Source organism: Silene latifolia, chromosome 1, assembly GCF_048544455.1.
Source record: "Silene latifolia isolate original U9 population chromosome 1, ASM4854445v1, whole genome shotgun sequence".
Classification (NCBI taxonomy): Eukaryota; Viridiplantae; Streptophyta; class Magnoliopsida; order Caryophyllales; family Caryophyllaceae; genus Silene; species Silene latifolia.
Window position 1 is genome coordinate 44,851,962 of NC_133526.1, and position 18,555 is coordinate 44,870,516.

Here is an 18,555-nt window from a genome sequence, read left to right on the forward strand (position 1 = left end):
ATCACCGAAACTAAGTAATCCTATTACTTTCTCAGACGAAGATTTGCCACCCTTTGGTGCTAGTCACAACTTGGCTCTTTACATCACCGTCATTTGTCTAAAGAATAATGTGCCAATGACCTTGGTAGATGATGGCTCCGCGGTCAACGTCATACCCCTCAAAACGGCATACAAATTAGGCATGAAAGAGTCGGATTGGACCCCTACCAATCAAGGTGTTCGCGCATATGATGGTACACGACGAAAGGTAGTAGGACTCGTTAACCTAACCATAGCCACAGGGCCAATTGAGCGAAAGGTTAACTTCCAAATAGTGGACATTGAAGCTTCCTTCAACATACTTCTAGGAAGGCCTTGGATTCACGCTTCCAAAGTGGTGACCTCCACCCTTCATCAAAAGATCAAGATCCCGCTAGATGGCAAAGTGGTGACGATCACTTCGTCACCCATCAAGGCAATAATAGAAAAGAAGTCGAACAATCAAGTCCTTGCGGATCCAGTATTTGAGCTTGGGGGATTCCAAAGCATAAGCGTCATAGAAAGTGAATTGACACCCTTATACTACGATCCCTACTCCAACTTGGTGGTCAACCACATACTCAAATCCCAGGGATACTTCCCTGGAATGCCTTTGAACCCTATCCGAAGAAATACCTTCGCACCCTACAAGGAAGGAAACTAAAAAAGGATACCACTTGGACTAGGGTACAAACCCACCAAAGAGGAAGTTCTCGAAATGCTCGCTCAAGTTCAAAACCGTAAGTACGTGGGAGTCCAAATGCGACCCTATCTCCCTACCCTAAATGGATACTTTGTTAAGGAGGGAAGTCTAGAACTCTTTTACGGATTTCCCGAGCCTTGGCACTATCTCAAAAGGAAGCTAGCCAGAATCGAGATCTTTCACGATTGCTACTTCATTACTCCCGAAATGGTTCCTACCGTCAAAGCTCGTCAAGCACCTTGCTTAGACGAACAAGCTGTTAGTCTATTGTTTGGAGAAGATCGATTTGTTAGAGCCGCGCAGGATGAGATCATTACCATGATACTTCAAGACGATCACTTCAACCCTACCGCGTTAATCACAGAAACAAACGCGAATCAACAAAAAGGATGGAGAAAATCAATTAAGTGGACCAACAATCAAGGAAGACTCTTCAAGCTCACCACTGGAGAAGGAGAGATGTTCAAAGGAGAACCAGAAGACGATGAATTCGAGTCAGAGTCGGAGTCGGAGTCGGAGTCAGAGTCGGAGTCTAGAAAAGTCACTAAGAAGTCTCCTCCTGTCGTCATCCCCATTCCCTTTGTTTCTCCTAGCTTAGCCTCAAGTAGTAACAGTAGTTCGGGACATGTCCCAACCACTGTCCCTTTACCGCCACTGACCACAGATCAGATGGCTTCTTTCTTTCAGCTTTTATCAAACTTTAATATGAATAAATCAGGTTCTGCTTACTCTTTGTGTTATCTTGAGTGCAATTCTGTTTACGATGATACTGAGGATGACCAAGACCCAGACTCAATTGAAATACCTCCTTACGTAGCCAAACAAATACTACAGGAAGGGTAAGGGGGACCAGTAATAGAGAATACCGAACCCATCAATGTAGGAACCGAACTAGAACCCCAAGAACTTAGGATAGGGACTACCTTGAGCTCTACCGAAAGGGCCGACTTCATAGACCTCCTACACGAGTTCAAAGACGTTTTCGCGTGGTCCTACAAACATATGCCAGGGATCGACAGGTATATCGCCGAACATAGAATTTCGATTAAGCCAGGTTTCAAGCCTGTAAAACAGAAGCTTCGTCGAATGAGAACAGAATGGGCTCTCAAGATTAAGGAAGAAGTCGATAAGCAATTCAAAGCCGGGTTCATCAAAGTTTCCGAGTATTCTGACTGGGTAGCCAACATAGTACCTGTACCCAAAAAGGATGGGAGAATCCGTGTTTGTGTTGATTTTAGAGACTTAAACAAAGCAAGTCCTAAAGATGACTTCCCTCTGCCACATATTGACATATTGGTGGACAATACTGCAGACCATGCATTACTATCCTTCATGGATGGATATGCGGGCTATAACCAAATCAAGATGGCCATAGAAGACATGCATAAGACCGCCTTTGTCACTCAATGGGGAACCTATTGCTATACGGTTATGCCGTTTGGGTTAATCAACACCGGAGCTACATATCAACGCACCGCAACTACACTCTTACATGACATAATGCACAAAGAAGTTGAGGTATACGTAGACGACATGATTATCAAGTCCAAGGATAGAGAGGGGCATATTGCGAACCTTCGCAAATTTTTCGCAAGGCTACGAAAGTACAACATGAGGCTCAATCCTCAGAAGTGCGCATTCGGAGTAACATCTGGCAAACTCCTGGGATACGTCGTTAGCCAACGAGGTATAGAAATAGACCCTTCCAAAATAAAGGCTCTGATCGAAATGCCACAACATCAAACAGAAAAAGAAGTCAGAGGATTCCTGGGAAAAGTGCAATATATAAGCCGATTCATATCGAAACTCACCATGATTTGTGAGCCTATCTTCAAGAAGCTCAAGAAAACAGACCACACCATATGGGATGATGATTGTCAAAAGGCATTTGACCGAATCAAGGAGATATTGGCTAAACCATCAGTGCTCATGTCACCTCAACGAGATCAACCTCTTGGTTTGTATCTCACAGTAACCGAAACAGCCATGGGCGCCATGCTAGCTCAAACCGTAGGGAAAGAGGAAAGGGCTATCTACTACCTTAGTAAGAAGTTCTTGGAGTACGAGTGCAAATACTCACAACTCGAAAAGACATGCCTCGCTCTTGTGTGGGTGACGAAGAAGCTACGCCATTACATGCTTAGCTACTCCGTCAAAATATACTCCAAAATGGATCCAGTCAAGTACCTCTTCGAAAAACCCGTTCTCAACGGACGTCTAGCAAGATGGACTTTGATGCTCTCAGAGTTCGATCTCAAGTACGTGCCCCTGAAAGTTATAAAAGGGCGCGCCCTTGCCGAATTCTTTGCAGAAAATCCCATCAATGATGCACAAACAATAGACACTTGGTCATTTCCAGACGAAGATATACTCCGAACTGATGTAGACTCCTGGGACCTTTACTTTGATGGAGCTTCAAACTTAAGAGGATTTGGAATAGGAGTGTTGCTCATTTCTCATGAAGGTTAGCATACACCAATCTCTGTCAAACTCGACTTCGAGGTGACAAATAACGCTGCAGGATACGAAGCTTGTCTCATTGGGCTACAAGCGGCAGTGAGCTTAGGCATTAAAAACCTCCGAGTACATGGGGATTCATCCCTGATCATCAATCAAGTTAAGGGATCTTGGAAAATCCGAAGCGAAAGCCTAGCACCTTATCAAGCCAGAATAGACCAAGTTGCCCAATTCTTTGATCACGTGACATATCTACACCTACCTCGGGAAGAAAATCAATTTGCAGATGCTCTTGGAAAACTTGCATTTTTTATTAATATGCCAGATGACATGGTGGAAATGCCTTTATGTATCGAACGACGGTCAGAGCCGGCTTATGTCCATCAAATAACCGACGAAGAGGAAATCGCACAGGAACCCTGGTTCTAAGCAATCCTAAATTTCAAGCTCAACGGCACCTATCCACCGGATATGGACAAGAGGGGACAACGTGCTATATGCCTGCTAGCTTCCCAATACGTTCTCATGCAAGGAGAGTTGTACAAAAGAACACGTCTTGGTGTAATCCTACGTTGCCTTGATCATTCACAGGCGCGGAAGGTGATGGAAGAAGTTCACGATGGAGAATGCGGTCCTCACATGAGTGGGCCCATGATGGCAAAGAAGATCACACGTTTGGGGTATTATTGGACCACAATGGAATCCGATTGTATCAAATATGTAAGACATTGCAACAATTGCCAAATCTCCGGGAATGTACAACATGTCCCTCCTTCATTGCTCTATACGATGACATCTCCTTGGCCATTTTCTGCCTGGGGAATTGACATAATCGGGAAGATAACCCCAGCTGGAACAGGAGGTCACTGTTTCATCCTAGTGGCATTTGACTATTTCACCAAATGGGTAGAAGCGGCTTCCTACACTAGTCTTACGGCTAAAAATGTGGCAAAGTTCATACAGAACAACATAATCTGTCGATACGGTTGCCCACATGAGATCATTAGTGATAATGGATCACATTTCCAAGCTGAGACCGAGCAATTGCTAGCCAAGTACAAAATTAGGCATCACCACTCTTCGCCATATAGACCACAGACTAATGGCGCGGTAGAGGCAGCAAACAAGAACGTTGTCACAATTCTCAAGAAAATGATTGACAACTATCGAGATTGGCCAAGCAAGATACTCTTTGCTTTGTGGGGATATCGCACATCTATTAGGACGCCCACTGGGGCCACCCCTTTCTATTTGACTTACGGCATGGAAGCTGTACAACCAGTCGAGTTAGAAATACCATCATTGCGTATCTTACTCGAAAGTCAAATCCCGGAAGCCGACTGGAAGAGATATAGATATGAAGAACTCATCCTCTTGGATGAACGTAGGCTACGCGCCTTGCACAATGTCCAAACATATCAAGCACGTATCAAATGAGCCTTCAACAAAAGGGTTAAGCCAAGGAACATCAATGAAGGAGACTTAGTACTCAAGTCGGTTAGAGCTCTTTTACCTGTTGATCCACGGGGAAAATTCAAACCTAATTGGGCCGGGCCATTTCTAGTCAAGTCCATACTTCCAAGGGGCGCGGTTAGGATCACAGACCTAGATGGGAATGAGTTTTCCAACCCGACAAACCTCGACCAACTAAAGCGGTATTATGCCTAGAATAGGATCAAAAACGCGCCTCGCGTAACCTCACGTGTCGCTCTTGTGGCACTAAATAAACGGCCCCTGGCCAAGCTGAAATAAGCTAAGTGTCACTCTGCTCTTGCATTTTGACAAATTTGTCATCCTCATATCATCAAATAAACTAAATTTGCACCTTCAGAGTAAGTAAAAAGCTCATGCTTAATTGCTAAGTTCCTTATAAGCTCTTGCTTAGAACAATTATTCTTTTACATTTACTCGAACTACACGCAAGGGTTTGATTTCATTTTCTTAATGAATACGTAGGCAATTCTTCACAGGATACAACCCATTATTTTAAAATGTAAATAGAAGGACATTTGCATTGCATTTGGAATTCGACAAGAATAATAAATAGAAAGTCACAACGGTTTCATAACCAATTAACCTTTTTTATTTCATTCATTTTCTAATAATAATACGCTACATAATAAAAATAAAAATAGGCTAGGATTCTAAAAACCCCACCTTTTTATTACAACAATAATAATAATAAATAATAATAATAATAAAGACTTGGGCTATTCCTCCATTTTCCCTTTGCCCTTGTCATTCTTGTCATACTTCTTGTCACGACCTCGAGCCGGACGCTCTTGCACCACTTCGGACCTAATCATCAACGGTCTTTCTCGAGGCCTAGACTTCCCATTCCTGTCAATAACTTTATCCACGGCAGGAGAGGTCTTCGGTTTCTTCGAAGGATGAACAACTCGAAACCCGGCTTCTTCCTCTCCCTCAGTCAAATGCTTCTCTTTCTCTTTTTCCACCTCGCGCACCTTGTAATCAACAGGCTCGCGCTTCCTCAATCTCTCGCGCTCTTCCGGAGTAGTAGCTTTCCTCCATCGCAGATAAGAATCCGACACCCATAAGGCATTAGCAGAGGACTTCAAGAACCACATGTTTATTTGGGCCCATTTAATGGCCCAGTCCCTTCGACCCTCAGTAGTAAGCCCCACGGCAGTCTGCGGGACGGTATCAAGCTTCAGGATCGTCTGCTTTAGTCCAACCTGTCTCATCAACCTCTCCGGGAAGATGCACACCATGAATTCCAAGCCAGGAATGTGCACAGATCGAGTAGGATCCAAAGAAGATACTCCAGTGACAGATTTGAGGTGCCACCATGGTACAATCCACCTAATCAAAGGGCCATCATCACTCTTTAATTTGTTCTCCCAATAATTGCAGACTCGAGTGAAGTCCACCATGTACAGCCTAGTCCTCATCGCAATCGAACGAGCATGATAAGAAGGAACATGAACTGGGGGCTCGATCAATCGGAGACGCTCCATAAGCCAAACCTACCAAAAGCAGGTACTAGACATCAAAAAAGAAAAAAAAATAAATAAAAAAAAACGAAGAAAAGAGAAGACAAAAAAAAGAGAAGAAAACGTTCTTTTACCTGCAGAATAACGGGACTTCCCAAGTACGGTAGGTCACAGTTGGCTTTCCTATTATCCAAGCCCAACAGGATCTCTCCTAAGCATAAACAAGCTGGGCTCCTACGCAGCTCCATATGCTCAACTAGGCCCAGGAGACGGGGATCACCTCTCAAGTCTTCATCAACATGCCCTTGGAGGACATACACATGCAACAAGCAAAATCCAAATGCCCTTCCCCTAGCAACATAAGAAACGGTGGGGTCGGCCCTGTTAATGAATCGGTCAATGAAGTCCAACATTCGCACTCCCTTCGAGGTCACTAAACGGTCCACCTCAATTCTAGTCAATCCAAGCAAGTCTCTAAATTTGCTCTTATACCCTTGCGAAGTAGAAGGAATCGCAGGCAAGTGTTCGGGATCCCACCCACCGATCGCAGCAATTTCTTCAGGAAATGGGCAAATGTCGCCTCCCGGGAAAGCAAAAACATGGTAATTCGGGTTCCAATAATCAAGACAAGCATCTAAGAACGGTTTGACAACCTTGATAAGCTTCAAACTCAACAACGATCCAAGGTTGTAGGCGCCCATGTCCTGTTTCTCCATGTTGGAAAACTCGTTGGTCCACTCTTTTAGGCGAATCTCCAAAGTATTCATGATGAGTAATTATATTAAGAATTTTATGTAATAAGACGAAGAAGAGACGGAAGAATTGTGTGAATAAAAGCTCTATCGACGTCTCTATTTATACTAAATTCTGTTTCCTAAAATCTGCCAGAACAGAAACACCTGGCAACAGGCGCAGCACCTGCTGCGCCTCTTCAAAGGGACGCAGCTCATGCTGCGCCTCTTCCTCAGCTAGGTTTCTGTGATTTTCCGCGTTGGATGTTTTCTAAATTCCTTGACGAATAATTTCCTATTCCTACGGGTTATTATTTTGGTAAATACGTGGAAATTACCATATTCCATGTTTCCTAATTCCACGGGCATGCATTTCGAGGCGATATCAACATTTTCGTCATTTTACCACACTTGTATATTTCATTTTAGGAAATAATTTTCATTTTAATGTAATTCATTTTAGGAAATAATTTTCACTTGTTTTTATTTCACTTATATATATATATATATATATATATATATATATATATATATATATATATATATATATATATATATATATATATATATATATATATAAAATATATATATATATATATTTTTTTTTAATCATTTCATTTCTAACTTATAGGTTTCTATTTTTTTCTTTTTTTAGGGGTAACCCTCCCTACCATCCGGTCACTTCCGGCAAATTTTTTGCATTTTTGTATTTTCTCTTGCATTTTTGCATTCTTTTGAGTCATTCGTTTTGCGCTAATTTAGGCCGTGTGTATATACAAATGTATGTTCTACGTGATTTCTATGTAAATTTCGGCAGCATGACGGCATAAACCGTCATCTACCAAACCTGTTCAAAGCTAACCTGCAGATACAAGCAACACAACCCAGCAACAAAGGCACTCAGGCCATCATATAAACAACCAAAAAAGGGAAATGTACAACAAACTGGGGGCTCGAGCCCCAAGCAAAGTCCAAAATGTCCAAAATGAAGGTCCAAAATGTACAAATGTGCAAAATACAAATAGACACACTAAACAAAACTACTGCCGGTCGCCTTCTAGCTCCGCAACTCTGGCCGCGAGAGCAGCAACCTCGGCGTCTCGAACCTCGAGCTCCCTCAACAAGCGAGCCGTCTCCTCCCGAGACTGGGCCAACTCTCGCTCCAGCTCACGGTCCCCCTGTAAACAACAAAATTGGCTCATGTCAATCATTTCAAGCAATTACAAGAGAAGACATAGGGTTCATACCTGACGACCGCCGACAAGTGCCTCGACGGCAGTAGCTCGCAGCCGGTTGGCCACCCTCCATAACGCCACAAACCGAGACGGCGCTACTTGCATTTTCGAAAAGAAATTCTCAATAATTGAATAAGCTCAATCAAATGTGTTCTTACACAAAAATTATGCAAATTAGAGGCTCACCCTCCGAATCAGATGCTGCCAATCGTCCAGGCCAGCATCCGTCACAGCCACGTCAAAGTCACGCAGCTCGGAGATCGTCGTCCTCCCGGTCGCGTCAGTGTACTCGAGGGTCTCGGGGTACTCTGGGGCTCGATGCCTGCCGCCTCCACCTCCTGCAAAGTCAGATGTCTCTCATTAATCGATGATCTTTCATCGTTTTCTCAAAATCAAGATAAAGAAGGATAAAAGCACTTACCACAACCGGCCAGTACGCCAACCTCCCATAGAGGAACGCCGAGTAGTCCTCGCCGGGAAGAAGGAGGACGTCGCCACCAACGCCAGCAGAGTCAGCCACCCTCTCAGCCTCAGAAGGCTCCCTGAACATCGTCCTAGGAGGATCGATGGGAACTGTCAATACATCCCGAGCGCACTGACGAGCCAAGCGCTCGCCCAAGTACCACACAGGACCCATCGACGTCCTCAGCAGCAGCCGGCTCGAGCTCCAAGGACGAAGGACCTCAGCCACAAAACAAGGCGCTCCAGCGTACTCCGCCCAAGGCCTGGGCACCCACTGGGACAAGACAAACAAGGAATCATTCTTATGATCGATTAAAGGCAATATAGAAGCAAATGAATATAAATGAGATGCCCACGCTGTCCAGCTGAAGAGCGTTCACGTCCCGCCGGTAAACACCGTGAGAGGAACGCTTGCTCCTCGTCCTGCACATCACCCAATCCCTCACGACGGGATAAGCCTTCTCCAGCGGCTCCGTCCTCTTGGGCGAGAGGCTCGAAAAGTAGGAGTACACCCACGCCTGTGAAGTAAGGTAGTCAATAACGATCTTTCGTAATTTGATAAGGAAAAGAATTGATATTAGTCTAAATGAAGGTTCATACCTCCAACAGTAGTCCAGGGCCGACAGCACCAGGAGAAGTCCCCTTCTCCATCAACTCCGGACGAACCATGGCCCTCATGAAGCGGATGAGGACCGCAAAACCAGCAGTGACCCAGTCCCAACCTCCTAGAGAGCTCAGGTCAGAAAGGAAGGGAAGAAGCTTCGTCGACAGCCTCTCTCCCTTGTCTCCGAGGTAGATCGAAGACAGAAACCACCAAAGCCACAAACGAGCCCTCTGCTCAGCTGTATAGGGAGGAGGAGCCGTCTCTCTCCCGTCAATCGTCACCAGCGCCGAGCTCTTCCCCGCAAAGTAGTCTCGAACATAGGAACTGGGCACCAAACCAGGCACTGTAACAGCCTTCGGCGACAAGTTCCAGCCGATCAACCTCCTAGCCTCGGCCAAGTCCACTCTCATGGCAGTCTCCGGCCACTCCACAGCCTCAGTCCCACACGGCAGACCAGAAATCATGCCGTAGTCCTCTAGAGTGACTCCCACCTCACCGAAAGGCATGTGAAAAGTGGAAGTCGTGTCCCAGAATCGGTCCAAGAAAGCGCGGACCTGGCTAAGGTTAGCCCGCAGCTTCCTCTTCGCGATATCCCTCCAAGCCTGCACCAAACCACCAAACGCTCCACGCTCGATCATGGCGCGCTTCTCCGCCGACAGCCGCCCGTAGCACTCCATCGCCGTCGTGTAACCCGAGAACGACCTGATGTTCCCGGCCTCCTATTGTGATTTGAAACAAAAAGCTATCTTTAGTTTTGAGTAAAAGTTGGAAAAGATATGAGCAAATAGAATGAAGGAAGATGAGTGATGAGTAATGAATTCAAGATTACCAAGCTCTTCACCGTCCTATAGGACAGGTGACCCTCTGCAGCCCAAAGTAAGTGCCTGCTATCCCAGGTCTCAGTCCACGCAGGTGCTCCCCTCAGCTGACGACCTCCTCGTCCACCGTTGGCCCTCCTCGGGGCCTCCTCCTCCTCAACAGCCTCCTCCTCGCGGACCTCGTCCCCAGCAGCCATCACCGTGGCGGTGAAAGCCTCCTCGATGGTACGAGAAGGGTCCATAGCAGCGTCTATCTCTATGGGACCTCTCCCAGAAGTAGAAGCCTCATCACCTGCAACATTAAAGTAATTTTAGACCGCGTCACGTGACGACGAGCCTTAGTTAAGGGATTTTCGAGCCTTCGGAAGCCCTGAAATCGCTCTTTTCTCGCCATCTTTGGTCGCATTATCACTAACACGATCACTCATGTGGTAGTTAGGGTCAAGGTCATGCCTAAGTTGAAGCCTAGTCATGGGTTCGAGTCGAAATTTCGGCAGCATTTCGTTATAACGGCGATTATGCCCTAGAAAGGTGCCCTGAAGAAGCCGTCACAAACCAAAATTCCGAGATGGTAGGAAGTTTACCCATCATCCAAGGATTCCAAATATCAAGTTTCATCGCAAATGGGCAATCCTAAGGCTATTTTCGAAGCAATTTACGGTTTAGCTGTGAAACCGTCTCAATTTCACTCAAATGCTCAAAACTCAACGAAAATTCGAAACAAATACATGGTTATGCTCCTTATACTACCAATTATCCATTTCTAGTATCAATTTACAAGGCAAATCCATTTGGGGGAAAAGCCCCAAATTTTCGAATTAATTGGGTTGAAAACCCTAATTTTTTCGATCCAAATTAAGCAAAATATAGAGGATTGATGCAAGAATGATATACATACCTCGATTAGTCATGATAAATGCAAGCTTTGGAATCAAATTTTGGCGGAAATGGTTAAGATTTGAGAGAGAAAATGAGGAATTTGTGTTTCGAACAAATGAATTAAAACCCTCTGTTTATCGCGTTTTTACGTAGAAAAGACACCCTTGGGAACAGACGCAGCAGGCGCTGCGCCTATTCCCAGAGACGCAGCTCTTGCTGCGCCTCTTCGTGGTGTTCCCTCCATACGATTTTTCAAAAATTCGTTATGAGTTCGTTATTTGTGGGCCCATCTTTGGTGAGCCTCTTCCTCGATGCCATTTTATCTTTTTTTGGTCCGTTTGACGATTATCTTTCGTTCAGATCCATATTTTTAAGCCAACAGCAGACTGTTATACGTTATTCATCGCTTCCAAGACTTTGCTTGTCACAACGAGCGGGTATTTCTTCACAGGTGTTTCGACACGCCTTCGTTATATTCCCCAGCGAGAGTAAGCGGATCGACTATCCCTCTCGAGACAAGGAGATAAGTTCCTGATTATGTTCCCCCACGAGAGTTCACGACCGATATTCACTTCCTCTCGAGACATGGAGATCAACATCGACCTCGAATTCTTCCGAAGTTTGTTTGAAGCTGAACACGAACAGATTTCTCCCAGCAGTTCCAGACTGTGTCCTGCTGTCTTTCCTCAAAATCATCGTTTCCTTATAATCAATCGGATACCCCTTTTTAGGATATACCTTCATGCCTTCAAAGACCAAGTTATCTTCAGACCAAAGAGTTTCGTCGAAGCGTCTTCAGTCCCGTTTCGTCCAGAAGTCTCAGGTATGGTCTCTTTTTATGGCTGGCGAGCCTCCTTACGTAGTCTAATGGACTTTAAATGACCCTCCCCGATAGTCGACACACTCTAAAATGTTCCCGACGACAGGTCCTTGGTTCAGACCCCTTGAGCCGCCTCGCGTCGCCATAGTCGTCAGGTTGTAATCTTCGATTGACCTGATGGCTATACTTTGACTTTCACCTTGTCCAAACCTCAGTCAAAGTTGGGGCTCTGTAGATACCTCATTTCTGCACCTCCCGCAAACCACCGGGTGATGATTGGGCCGCATGTTTGGTACGCGGAACGATTTGTGACAGTTCGTAAGTTTATCGTCATGTGATTGCTCAAACACTGATGTCTACCTCTTATTTGTCATCTACGCGCCGATACGGTCGTTTTGACAGTAATTAGAGTACATTTGGAGTCCGGACCTAAAACCGTCTTCATTTTCTGATAACCGTTAAATCTCGAGTCGGAATGTTCTGGAATGTTCCGGATATTTCTATTCCATATTTTATAAATATTTCACAATCTTTGATTCTTTGGTAAACAATTTCCCGTAATATTCATACAAAATATTAAGGAAAACCAAATTATTCCGTCATTCCATAACTTAAACACGGAAATCTTTCTTCCGCAGGAGGAAACCACTTGGGAACAGACGCAGCAGGTCTTTGCTTTGTTCAAGAGACGCAGTGTCTGCTACGCCTCTTCCCAGGCCCTTTTCTGCGTATTTCTCGTATCTTTTTCATATCTTTCCGAGATTCACTTCCAAAGTCTCTCCGAAAACCCTATTCCTTCACGTGATTAGTATAAATAGGAGCCTTAGCTCCTCATATTTCTCACGCGAGTGTCCGCCCTTCTCTTCTCCCTTTGCATTCTAGACCTTTGTTCTTACTTTTTGGCGTCTACGTGCTTGAACATTCGACCACGTAAGCTCGGATCCTTCTGAGTACCAACCTCGTTTGCATGACCGGCCAATTTGACCAACTCCACCATAATCAACTTAATTAATCTAATCGTTTTCCTCTCACGAGGGCACTTTCGTCTACATTCGAGTCGAGCATCACTAATCGATAACTTAGTTCATCTCGTTTCGTCAAACATGTAAGTCTGAGGGTGTAAATCTCTCTTTTATTATTGTTATTTACCTTTTTGTAATCATTAATGTAAGGTTTATGTCGAAAACACCTTGTTAACACCGATTTCTAAAACCGTGCATTAAAACCCTTTTTACGGATTTCCAGAAGACAGACCGTCGAGAAAGGACGTAGCAACTGCTGCGCCTCTTTGAAGGAGCGCGGTTCCTGGTTCGCCTCTTCGTGAGGCTGCCGCAGTTCCTGCTTCCTTTCTTCTTCCTTCGTCCTTTGTAATTCGTTCGTTTTACTTGTTTCGTTTGTTTTTGCTAATTCGTTGACATACAATCATGATCATTTCACATGTATATTATTTATCATTCATTAATATATAATTCATCATTAAATCCGACTTAAATCTCTTATAATCTCATATTTGCAGGTTTTTCGTCATTCAACTCAATCCGGGTTGTAGAGATTCGATTTGTTCATATCGGGTTTCTGGAATTCGATCTTTGATATATTTTCATCTGTCTTTTGTCGTTTTCGTCATTAGTTTGTCATTAATTTTTCATGTTTAACCTATTTTGTTCACCCATGTCATTAATCAATCTTTCATTCATATAATTAATCCGTCTTTAATCCGTCTCATCCATGTTTTATTGATTTTATGACCCTTAATCACATGTAAATAACGTGTTAATCACTTTCATCCGAGTAAGTATATTAATTAACCATTAAAATCACTAATTTACATTAACGATTTGCGATTCGGCTTCACGCCAGACTCACCCTTGAATGACGCAAAGAATCGCCGCGCCTCTTCCAAAGGGCGCAGTCCTGCTGCGCCTGTTCCAGGTTGATTTCTGTCTCTGAACTCCGTTGTTGCTTGACCTAATTTAATTAGTTTACGTATAAATTGACTATTAACCGTATTACCGCCCACTGATCTGTTCGTTAATTCTTTCTTTTACTCTTTTCTTTTTCTCAATTTATCCGTTTTAAAGGTATTTTCGACATAAATTAATGAACCCAATGTAATTATTGTAATTTTCATTATTGTAATTTTCTTTATTTTATTTATCATATTTCTTGTATCATTTGTATGTTTTCACATGTAATTAAGCATTAAATCCTACTTCGACATTAATTGTATGCTAAATTGCGTGTTAACCGACTTAGTCTATTCTTCACATGTTAGGATTAAAACTTGGATGTTGCATTGCATGCATATAATCGACGATATATCGAGTATAGATGATGTCCCTAATCATTAGTAGTGGCCGCTATCGAGGCGGGCGGGATTAGGTGTTCGATCAAAAGAGCTTCCTAATACGTACCCTCACCCCTTACTCCAGATCTCTGTGAACATCCGTGTGCATTGGCATCCACGAGAGTCATTCTAGACATAGAATGCTAAGGGTAACGATTGCTTGGTGTTCATGTCTCTACTTTGTGTCTTGACATGGCACGAGGTATTCGAACGGTTCCAATTTCCCATAAAAATTGGTGGCGACTCCACAAAATGCAAACGCTTGTTCTCTCTCCCAAGCGCCCCCGTGGGCCCATTGTCCATAAAATGACAGAGGAATAACAAAGTAGTACTAGAAATGAGATCACCTTTATAATGGAAATAGGACTTGAATATAGAAGAACAAATACTTGAATTGTAAATTGCAAATGAACATGAAATGTTTAAAAGAAATTACAATAACGAAATGCTTAAGGGAAATCTAATCTAACCTAAACTAAGAACTAAAATGCGAGTATAAAAGAGGTGTAGAAGGTGTGTAAGAAGTGTGTTTGAGGTCCCAGATCAATACCCTTTATATAGGAATAAGAGGAGTAACGGAAACAAGGGAAAAAGGGCTAGCCCCGATCGGGTTCGTGATGTTCTAGACATTTTCTCTTAATTTCGTCTTTAGTTGTGATCGGAGCCATTTCGTGTTCACAATTAAGCATATGTGGTCGTTGGTCAATGGTCGATACAAAACACAATTTATACTTCACAAACAACTCTACAATTAGTAAAGAGGCAAGTAAAGGTCGGATCCCAAGGGACGGGTATTGAAATGAAGATTCTATTGTAACTAGTGGTGTCTAGGGGTGTCACAAATTGGGTTGATGTAGAAGGTTACTAAACTAAAATAGCAATGAAAATAAACTAACAAGATAAATAAAATAAGGGTGTAAACAATTGATTAAAAGCACTAGGGTGTCATGGGTTCATAGGGGAATCATGGGATATGATCATACAAACATGTTCTCAAATTATAAGCAAGCAATTATTGTTGTGATGGATTGAGTTGGGTTATATCTTACAATCCTAGAAAAGTTTGGGTCCCGGAGCCGAATCTCTTGGATTGTACAACACCTACAAGTCGACTTAATCTTCCCTACTTAACACATGCATGGTCTAACAAGACTCGAGTTGGGTTATGTCTTACAAGTCAAGTTGAAAGGATAGAAGATGATAGTAAATGCAAGGATTCATAGGCTTAGCATTTCATCAAATATAACATGTGCATGTATTAAGATCAAAACAAGCAAGCAAATAAGATATGAAAGCATATTAATTTAAGCATGAATCATTCCCCATGTTGGTTTCCCTAATCACCCATTAAACCCTAGCTAAGAGACTACTCACTCATTATCATATTGATCATGCTAGAAAGGTTGTCAATCATACTAACATAATGAAACATGATGAATAAATGAAAGTAATTAGCAATAATTAAAAAGGGATTAAGAGATTATACCTACTAATGATTCCAATAATAAAGCAAGAATAATAGAAGTACTTGAATCCTAGATTGAGAGGTTGTAAATCTCCCAATAATAACCCAAATAATCTTCAATTACCCAAAATAAAGTAAGAACTAGAGAGAGATTAAAGAACTAAAACTTGGATTAAAACTTGATTATTATTTGATTACAATATTGAAGAGAGATTTGATTGATATTAACTACACTAATTATTGATAAGAAGAACATGCTCCTCTAATTAGACTAATGGGGTATTTATAGTGAAAATTAGGGAGGATGCATTAGGGTTAACTAAGGGCTAAACTAGTAATTACACTTTTTAAGTTGAGCAAGGAGCCTCCGGGATTATCCGAGAGAAGGGCTTCTCTTATCGATGCTTGAGGAATGAAAACGTGCTTTGTGTTGCGATCCGTGCGGATGGGAGTCGGGACGGCCGGATCTGGGGCTGAGGATCCGAGCGGATTCTTGGGCAAGACGCTCGGATCGGCGAGGGGAATCCGAGCGGATTCTTTTGCGGGGCGCTCGGATTGGGACGGACGGACGGATTCTCTACACAATCCGTTCGGATTGTAGTTCAAAGAAACTTTCCTTCTTCTTTTTCTTCCCTTTTCTTCATGAATTCCTTGAGGATTTCCTTGGGGACTCAAGGATCCTTTTCTCAACAATGCTCTTCTACTATGCTATGTACAAAGGCCTTCTAGTCTTGTCTCTCCTTGATGCTTGGTCATTGAATATGATCAATTTAGCCTTGTTTTGCCATGAAAATGCAAGATTCTTACTCCTTTCCTACCAAGGGATCAAAATCTCAAAGAATATGCAAAACAAAGAACTAAAGATAAGAAATGACCCAAATAGGCACTAAAAAGCATGGAAACAATGGTAATTCGGGGCTAAATATGCGCCAATTATGGTCACATCAAATATCCCCAAACCGAACCTTTGCTCGTCCCGAGCAAAGAGGTGACAAAGACTAGGACCAATACTAACCTAACCTAATAATAATAGCCGATATGAGACAATTAGCGGGTCTCACTCCGCCCCTTCAACTCTCAACAAGACAACCATGAGGTAGGATGCCTTCTTGCAAGGCAAGGTGGGTCTTGCCAAAATGGCGACACATCCAAACTTTAAAGCACACAAAAACACATAATGGATGCATCTACAAAAAGAATAGCCACTTTCCTCATCTAAGTGGCGGAAATTATCTACAAGGGAAGCAATTCAAGGGTACACAATCCTTCATAGATGCAATTTGTTCAAACTACTAAGCCTAGAAGGATACCAATAAATCACCTCCAAAATGTGTCAAGCTAGGTACCTTTGTCCTCAATCGTTAAATGCTTTTGTCAAGAGTAGACTCCCTATGGTGTTAGAAACACTGGAGGATCGCGGAATTCCCCCTCTTGCCTAGACAAGAAGAAGGGTCGTCCCCTCTCTACCATGCACAAAAATGGATATGATGGATAAAGGGATCGATAGATATTTGAGTTTCATTTTGGGAGTTTGCTTTCGTTTTTGTTTTTCCCCCCAATTTCTTGTGGCATTTGACATTTGAGAACACTTTCTTTGCCATTCTTTTTGATTTTTGGCATTTCAATACTTGACAACTTTTTGCATTTCTTTCGAACATTTTCAAAGTCACCCCAATTAGTAACGAGGGTGCCTTGTATTTGAAGTTTTAGGAGTTCTATTTTCGCTCCTCTTTTCATTTGATGCATTTTTGCAAACTTTCTTTCACTTTTCATTTCATTGAACTCAAATTGATTTCTTTTTGTTTTGTGCCCATTCCCTTTGATGACAAAAATATATGGTAGAACATGGATGAATGATGGAAGTATGCATGGTTTCAAGGGTCACCTTGGAATAAACGGTAGCCAAGGAGTTATCACACCACAAGGTACTCTTGACTCGGCCTTAAACCATGGGTCAAAGGATACTAGCATGACACATCCTAGGGTGTTTTACAAGTATTCTAACAAGCAAAGTCTTAAGAATAAAAAGCATCTACTAGGGCCTATATACACTTGTCAAGCTTCCCAAATAGACGGTTTCGCAAAGTTTTTCTAACATGCAACTACATGCCATGATGCAACTAACATATAAACATCCTAATGCATATGATTCTACCAACTAATATGCCAAATAAACTAGATGCAATCCTAAGTTCACATTGTTTTTACCGCATCAATCAAAATAAAGCCACATAGTCATTAACATAAAGAGGAAAAAGGAGATTGGAAAGATCATACCATGCGGTCTTCAATATCCTCATGTCTCGGATGTGGCGTAGTCAATCAAAGTGAACAAGGATGAACAAACACAATATATACAAGACAATATATACAAAGGAAATGAACTTGTTTTTGGTTTTTCAATTTTTAAATTTTTATGATTTTTGAAATTTTTCAATTTTTATGGTTTTTGAATAAAAGTTTAAGTGTTAGAATTCCCATCCCCACACTAATATGGGCATTGTCCTCAATGGCCAAAATGATGGAAATTATGCAAAGATGATGCATGATTTCTATACTAAATGCAATTCTACACTAAGCTATACTACATGATGTATGGTTTTTGTTATGACGGAGAGGATAATTTAGATTACCTCCCGTTGCGTATGCATTAACTTCCCCAAACCAAGTAAGACACTATTGCTAATGTCAAAGCATGGGGGAGTTCATGCACGCGCTATGCTATGCATGAAACTAGATTGTCATTTTGGATTTTACAAATGTGGGAACAATAAAGAACACCTCAAAGGAACCGAGGTGTGAGTCCTTTGATGTTGCTAGGACTAAACCGACAATGATCAAAAAGAAATAAAATACAAAGAGATATAGACAAACCATGGGAGTGTAGGAATCTCCAAGGCTAGTCTTCCATCATGCTACTATCATCATCACTTCCCTCATGAGAAGTGGTCACATTGCCACTTTCCTTGGCAATTTCTTCTTTGCTTTCTTCATCACCATCTTCACTATCTCCTTCTTCATCTCCACTTGCTTCTTCCTCAACATTATCATCAATTTCTTCA